At 37.5% G+C, this 8,454-nt stretch overlaps 1 non-coding gene across 1 annotated transcript; it reads left to right on the forward strand.

Moving 5' to 3' along the window:
* Positions 1–223: 223 nt before the first annotated feature.
* Positions 224–385, forward strand: LOC116890542. The gene has a single exon (XR_004386722.1). It is a non-coding gene; the product is annotated as a U1 spliceosomal RNA (small nuclear RNA).
* Positions 386–8,454: the final 8,069 nt, after the last annotated feature.

The following is an 8,454-nucleotide window of genomic DNA, read 5'->3' on the forward strand; positions in this document are numbered from 1 at the left end:
GCAATGAATATCCTAGTAAGAGCACCAGTGGAAGGGGAAGCCCTGGGTCCTGCTAAGACTGAACCCCAGTGAACTAGACTGTTGGGGGGAGGGCGGCAATGGGGGGAGGGTGGGGAGGGGAACACCCATAAGGAAGGGGAGGGGGGAAAGGGAATAACACTCGAAATGTATATAAGAAATACTCAAGTTAATAAAAAAAAATAAATAAAAAAAAAAAAAAACAAAACTCACCTTTCAGGGGAGATACCATGTTCACAAAGGTGGCTTTCCCAGGATGACGTTTGTTTATCACACTCTGGATGTCCTGACCCTTGTGATTCCCCAAGTGTGGAAAACTAGCTGCAAAATTTATGGCAGTAGAGGACCATGTTTAAGATCCCCTCATACAAAACCAAAACAAAACAACAACAACAACAACAACAAAGAACTCACTGCTTAGCCTAAAACACAGAAAAAGAAAAGTCACCCATTTGAGCTTGCTGTAACAAGCCATGATAACATCTCTCCTAGCATTGATCAAAAATTCCTCCATCTCTGCCTTTCCTCTTTTTCTTTCTCTTATTTCTTATGCTTTCTTCTTCCTACTGATACTTTTCATGTATGGAAACTCTGGAACATAAAAAAAATCAACATTAACTACAAGTTTTAGGAAAACTTACACAGTGGAGAGCCCCTGAGCAGAGTCCTAAACACATACATCTCATCTTGATACGCAGAGATTAGAGATAAACTATTCTGGTGAAAAAGTCCAAGGAAACAAGATCCTTTGTACAATGTTTAGAATAATGTACAAGAGATGGTGGTGTAAGTGGGGACCCAGGAGTAAGTGGGGAGAATGGGAGTTAAAAACAATTAATATTTGCAAAGGCAGCTCTGAATTTCTCATGGAGATGTCATTAATTCCTCTAGGAGGGATCTGCATCTGATCTCCTGGCCAGGAAAATGACCCAGAATAAGTGTTGAATCTGCATTTGCTTCTTCATTACTCAAGACTTGAAGTCCGGAAGATCTGGTTCAAGATTAATGTTTAAACTCTTCCAAGGAATGAACCACTGAAGTGACCTCATGAAACCTCTTCTCAGTAAGAGCATTTGTTTCTGTCTTCCTTTCCAAGAGCAAATTATGCCCACTGTCCTTTAAGCTTCTCTTGTAATTTAAGCTTTCTATAATATTAAACTGGTTGTCTTTCTCAAAGTATGAGAAGGATTGACTTATAAATTGATGCTGTGAGTGTTTTGATGAAGAAAATAAGGACAAAGGCCCTTAGAAAGAAATCTTAACTTCTCTATGTGGGACCTGACAAGTACACAGAGGCTCGGACTGTCACCTCATAGACTGGCTATGTCCACTAAGTTCCTGCACCACTTATTAGAAAGGTCAAACAAAGCTCAGCTAGTTCAATGAAAACATCTTGTTGAAAAACCTCAAGTGCTCTGTAAATAGATTCCCAGAGTTTTCTTGAAGGGTTTATGAGAACACCATGGCTGATCACGAAGTTACATGAGTAAAGAAAGGGTCCAGAATGCAACCCTTGAAATTGATGTGTGCTTCTCTGTGCAGATCTGTACTTGACTGTCTAGTTAAAAACATAAGCTCTGATTTTATGAAGACCTAGGATCAAATAAATCTCAATTCTTCTGTCTACTGACTACATGTAGAAGCTAGGTACTTTGTGATTCTAAACCTGGGTGATTGGCAATTCTAACGCTCAGTTCTCAAGTTACTTTGAGGACAATTAATCTCCTGAGTAGCTGTATGGCTGAAGACTGCAGCCTTTGGAACTTTTATTCAGTTCTTCCCAATAAAATCTTCTTAGTCACCATTTGTGATGCCAACTTTCTCCCACAGGCCCAAATACTTCTTATCCTTTTTATATATTTCTTACCTGGCATAATTTCTATATTTACCATTTTTTTCTTGACTTTGTCTCTGAAACTAACGTAAATTTTAAAGATTTTTCTTCTATGTTTTGCTTGCATATATGGCTGTGCAATATATATACATGTAGTACCCACAGAGGCTGGAAGAGGGCATGGATTTCCTGGAACTGGAGTGACAGAAAGTTATTAGCTGACATGTCGACATTGGGAAGCAAACTAGGCTCTTGTGAAATATCATCAAGTGCTTTTTAACTGTTGGCCTATCTCTCCAGCCGGAGACTAACAGTTTAACAATACAAGGATAAATAGAATTGACTGTTTCAACCACTGCTACATTTGTTGGGTGTAGAACACAATTACAGGCTTAATAAATATTTATTGCATAAATGGATGGATGATTAAGTGGTTGGCCAATGGAAGAACTCTTGCCTAGACTTTTTTAGTTAAGATGCATTGATATGTTTAAACTCCTTCTACCCTGGAGTGCCAAATACAGAGTAATAAGACATTAACTACAAAAGAAATAAATTATATATTTTATATAAGATGGTAACATTAGGAAAAGTTGGATAAGACGTATAGAACTTTTTTTCAAGTTCCTGCACCACTTTTGAAAGGTCAAAGTCATATTTTACGAAGTATCTCTGAAATGATTCTGGCAGGGAAAAATTATTTCAAAAATATTTTAAAAAATGGTTTATGAAAGAAAGATAAGCATTTTCATAATCCAGAAATTGAACAAAACATGCAGCAATAATAAGGGGCTAAAGATATGACCCAGAAGACTCCTCACTTAGCTAACCTACAAGGTGGGCTCTTGAGAGTCAAACATAGTGGAGATTGGCTTGATTCTCATGGGTTGGATCTGACAACCTGGGGTCGAACTCGTTTATCCATGAATGCAAGCTTGAAGCCCCACCACCTATTGCATGAGACTTTCTAAAAAGTCAGGAAGAAAGAACAGCTGCACAGCTAGGACTCCAGCCAAACTATCTTCTTAATGGCTCATTTCTACAGAAGCATGGAAGATGAGTGTTTCCAAATACGATGCATGAAATAGTTCAATGTTAAAGACAAATAATTAGTGTCAGAAGGCCAAGCGATAAAAATAGAATTGCACATCAGGAAGATGTGTATAATAACATGGCTACAAAGAATATCATCAAACCTCTAGAGGAAGGAGAAGAGATTACCTACCATAGAAAAATACTCAGGACAATAGCAGCTAACCTAAAAATAGCCATCTTTGCCAGAAGACCGATAGACACCTTCCCAAAATGCTGAAATGGAAAGCTTTAAACGATGGATGCACCTAGTGTTATCATTTAAGACTGTACTAATTTACTAGGATTGTCATAACCAAACATAGACACTGGATGACTTAAGCAACAAGAAAGCAATTTCCTCAATCTGGAAGCTACAAGTTCTCCTGGTGAACCTCTTCAACCTACAGACCACTCTCTTCTCATGGTGTGTGCCTGTCCTATGATGTTTCCCATGGTGTTTCCCCTGTCACATTTTCAGGTATGTGTTTGAAAACCCCAATTCCATGTTCATATAAGAATATACTCAGACTGGCCTCATGTTAACTTTATGTTTTTAATGGTCTTATCTTCAAAGATACTCACATTCTGAAACTTACAGTTTTAGCATATGAACTGGGAGACACAGTTCAGCCCATAATATATATATATATATATATATATATATATATATATATATATATATAACCAAAACTCACAAAATAATTAGAGCACAGGTTACTTATGGATACTTGCTTTAAATAATAACACATGTTATTTATTGGCATGGAGAAAAGTGCTACAAAATAAAATTGTAGGAATGTATCTAAAAATTGGAAATGAAATTAATTATAAATGAATTAAAGCTGTCTGTTTGAAAGTAGAGATTATCACTATGGGTTAATAAAAAAAACAATAGTTCAAAAATTGAAACTCACAAGCAAGACATAAATAAAAAAAGGCTGACAATGGAATTAATATTAAACCTGCCATGATTGGGATGGGAATTATAAAACCTTATCTCTCTCAAAAATAATTAACAATCTTTGTATAAAATATATGTGTATAATATATAAATTGTGTTTGTACATAAATATTTTTCATGTATATGAATATTAAGTGAGTATACATGTTATTCAATATATAAATTTAGCATAAAGAATATATGAACTTCGCCTAAAATGTTATTTTGGTCTTATCATTCTGGCATATGCCTCTTGGGTAGAATTAGTCCTGATAATTCAGGTCTCCATTATTATTGTCCATATATCTCATATAGTCCTTGTAAGTATAAGGGAAACTGTACCTGTCTGTCTCTAATAGCCTTCCCCTCCAGTTCCTGGGGCGTTAACTATCTCTTTTAATTCCAGTGACTAATACAGTGCATATAGATGAAAATTTCTTCTTGAATAAATGAATCTATGCTTTCTGGCCTCTAGAAATCTCTGTTCACAAGACAGCATACTAAGCAGCTAACATGCAAATTAATGAATCTAGGTACAAAGCACTTTTTCAAGTCTCTGACAGGAACTTCTCTAGGAGTCTGGAAGTTGTTCAGGTTACTTCCCTTTGCAGTAAGGAAATTTGATACAATTGAGCTGCTGTAACTCTTCCAAAGTCACGTAGTTGATAAGTGGTATATCTAGGATTGTGGCTCAACTTTTCTGCCTTAGTCTAAATCTTCCAGCATTATTCTCTATGACTCACATTTTGTTTGTGAAGTATACCACTAATAGAATGTAGTAATAGCTAAGTATTCATTTGACTGAACAGATAGACCCAGTTCCCTTATTCTAAAATGATCGGGGACACAAGTTACTATCTTGACAAACTGCAAATTGGTTCTGACAGCATTTCCTATGTGGTGCTTTTCTACCTCTCTGAAGAGGTATACAGGGTGGGAAATGAGTAAATAAGTCAAGTGACCCCTTTTATTAGATTCCAGTGGTTCCAAATTCTACTGGTCACCTTAATGGGAGTTGTTAAATCTTGTCTCTCAAAAACAGCCATAATGGGAATTCTTGCTTGGTGTACTTTGACTCAGATACCTGGGTACCAACATCTCAAAAGTGTCTTCTCTGCTTTATACAGCATACTACCCAGAAAATTCTGCTGTATGTCAACGGCAAGGATACGGGATAGAGAACAAGAAGGGGTCAGATGAGGCTTCCTGTGTCATTTCAAAGCATGTGCACTCTCTCCTCAGAGCTTAGATGTTAAAACACAAAGGCAGCACAAATTCTAAGCAAAAGCCACTTTTGCAGAGCAAAAAAAGAAAAGGACGCAGAGCAAGATGCCTAATTATCAATCTTTATTATCATGAAAATTTTATGAAATATTTTATATTCAGATCACATAAGTCATGAGTACTAGAGACAAAGAGATCCACATGTGGTATCTTACCTTATTCTCGCTGAAGAATCAAAAGGAAAGCACTATTTTATTTGTGTAGCAATGTGGCAATTTCTCTAAGATGTAAAAGACTTTCTGGTCTAGCCCAGGGTCACTGAAAACTTAAGATATAACCTGCATTATCTATTGTGCTGTTTGATGGTACATTTGACCACAGCTTATGAGACAAATGACTGCTATGTACTTTTAATCCAAACTGAGAAGCTGCAAGAAATGTAAGCCGTGTCTGACTTCAAAGCCAAATTAGAACATTGCCTTTGAGCAGCCAAATGGTGGGTATATGAATATTGTAAAGCTTTTAGCTGAAAAAACTAAGGATTGGTACTTCACCACCAATGATCCATTTAAGAAATGATTGACAAAACGCTCAGCTTAATTTTCAAGTAAGACATGTTCTAGCCTGATAATACAGAAATATTTTGTTAAAGAGGGAATTACTTGTGCAAAGGATCTGAGTACTCTGAGACATATGGCAGGAAACATGCTCTTACCAATGGCAAGGATACAGGATAGAGAACAAGAAGGGGTCAGATGAGGCTTCCCCTGTCATTTCAAAGCATGTGCACTCTCCTCAGAGCTTAGATGTTAAAACACAAAGGCAGCACATCCCACCACAGGGTCTGTCCGGTGAGTAATACGATCAGCTTTGGAGATGTGTAAACTATAAAACTGACAGAATAAATGCAGAACATCTAGCCTGTACTTAGGTAAGAGCCTGAACCAAGACACAAGCATTCTTTAGATGTCATCATGTACCCATCAGAGCAGCCATATATGAAATCAAGAAACCGAGTCTCTGGGTCAAAGACACATGGCTTAGAAATGGAGGTTGCTTGGAGTTCAGGGCTCCCAGCTGACCACTGACTGCTTACTGCCACAGCCATGCATGGGTCTACAGAATTTCAGTTTCCAAAAAGCAAACAAACAAAAGGCACCACGCTTTCCTGTGCCCATAGCCCACACTAAGGTCACAATGACAGGAAGGTCAATAAAATGCAATGGGAAGCTACTCTTTCCAGGTCACCTCCAAGAAGTGCTCAAACAATGATAGGAACACCCCAAAGCTGCTGCCGCCTCCTCTTCATCCTCCTCCTCCTCCTCCTCCTCTTCCTCCTCCTCCTCCTCCTCCTCCTCCTCCTCCTCCTCTTCCTCCTCCTCCTCCTCCTTCTCTTCCCTCCCTTCCTCCCAACCCCTCTCAATTCTCCTTTCTGCCTATCTGTTTCTGTCTCTATACCCCTACTCCCTCTCCTGGCCTCTTTTCTCCTTTCTCTGTCTCTCTTGTAACCTTAAGGAAATGAAGGGATTTAGATTTTTTTTCCAAGGAGTTAAGATTTTAAACCTGTTGTTCTTTTGTGACTCAGGTTCAAACCACACACTGTGTTAAAATTTATTTACGCTGTCTTCATTTCCATGGTGATAAACTTTTTACGTTTGTGTGCCTGGAAATGAAGGACAAGGAGCCCTCAATTCTTAGATGAGAAAGTATTTCACTAGCAAATCAGGAGAATGTAAGCAACATCATCTAGTATCAATTTTTGACCCTTTTGTACCTGGACCAAATATTCGATGGTTTTTAAGTTAAATCACTCAAACATTGGCTCTCTCCCTAGCATCTCAGGTAAAAACTAGCAAGAAAACACCATTTACACACATCCACATCCATTTGTGTATATGAGTATTTACATGTACATTCCCAACATTCATGTAAAGTTTAGCAGACTTTACAATTCAAATAACTGCTATGTCAGTCCAAATCCCATAGTTTCTGACTCAAAGAGGGTATAAAGTAACAGTCTAACTTTATGCATCTCAGAATTAATAAACTTTATAAACTTTATAAATATGCATTATTTCTTAAAATGTACAATAACTTATTAGCTATTTATATTATTAGATATAAATGTATGTATTAAAATAATCCTCAAGAAGAACAAAGATAGATGGCTTTATTAGGCTTTAAAATATTATAAAGTTATAGTAATTTCAGATTTATTATATATATACATATATGTATATGTGTGTCCACTTTGTGTATATGTTATGTACCTGTGGTAGGATGGGGTATGTTCATGCAAATGTGAATGACCCAGGAGGACAGAAGAGGCTATTGGATGCCCTGGGGCTTGAGTTGTAGAGCACTGTGACATGTCCTACATAGGCGCTTGGATTTGAACACTGCAAGAGCTGCTAGTACTCTTAACCACAGGCTGCTTCTTCAGTTGGCACGATAACAGTTTAAACAGTATGGCATTTGGGCTAGGTTAGAAAAACAAAGCAATTAACAGACTATAGATTAAAGAAATAGGTCACATATGTAGAGTCACATGGAAGCACTGAGATTCAGTAGAAAGAAGGTAGCAGACTTCATAAATGGTGTACAGGAAACAAAAGTTTTAAAAGGTTAGGTATTGAATAATGTGCTACATAGAAAATTGACTTGTTATAAACAAAAGAAATATTGACAACAGTATGCACAAAAATTGACTAGAAATTCATTAAGAATCTAACTCTTCATGGTCTTGGCAGAGTGCTTCATAAAAAGGGCCAACATGGCCACCACCTTCTTTGGCTTCCTGTATCAAGATGCAATCTACTTGTTCCTGCATTTACTTCCACCCCTGCCATTCACCATGAACTAATGATTGAAAGGTAGCCCCTTCCTTGCCTTCACTGTGTCACTTAACTGTCAGCCTTCAAAGAATGAAATAAGCCTCGTTTTCAATCTAAGTGTGCTGTGTTGGACATTGACTACTACCTAGTATCTTCTAATCTTCCTCAGTGTGGCGCTCCTCACATGTGGTGTCTAAAACTGGAATCCATGCTTTTTCTTACCTAGATGGTGAAAGAAGGAATTCTAAACAAAGGAATTGATGTATGCAAACCCCACAGAATTCTAATAAAATATTTTTATTAACACTAAACCCCTCTCTTTCTCTCTCTGTCTCTGTCTCTGTCTCTGTCTCTGTCTCTGTCTCTGTCTCTCTCTCTCTCTCTCTCTCTCTCTCTCTCTCTCTCTCTCTCTCTCTCTCTCTCTTGGAGCTGAAATTCCAATATTAGATACTTAAGAAAAAGAGAAATATATATATTCTAGTAGTGGTGAGTGTGTAGTTGTGCCAGCAAAGCAATGTGCAGGGGATAGA

The sequence above is a fragment of the Rattus rattus genome, chromosome 1 (genome assembly GCF_011064425.1).
Source record: "Rattus rattus isolate New Zealand chromosome 1, Rrattus_CSIRO_v1, whole genome shotgun sequence".
Taxonomy (NCBI): Eukaryota; Metazoa; Chordata; class Mammalia; order Rodentia; family Muridae; genus Rattus; species Rattus rattus.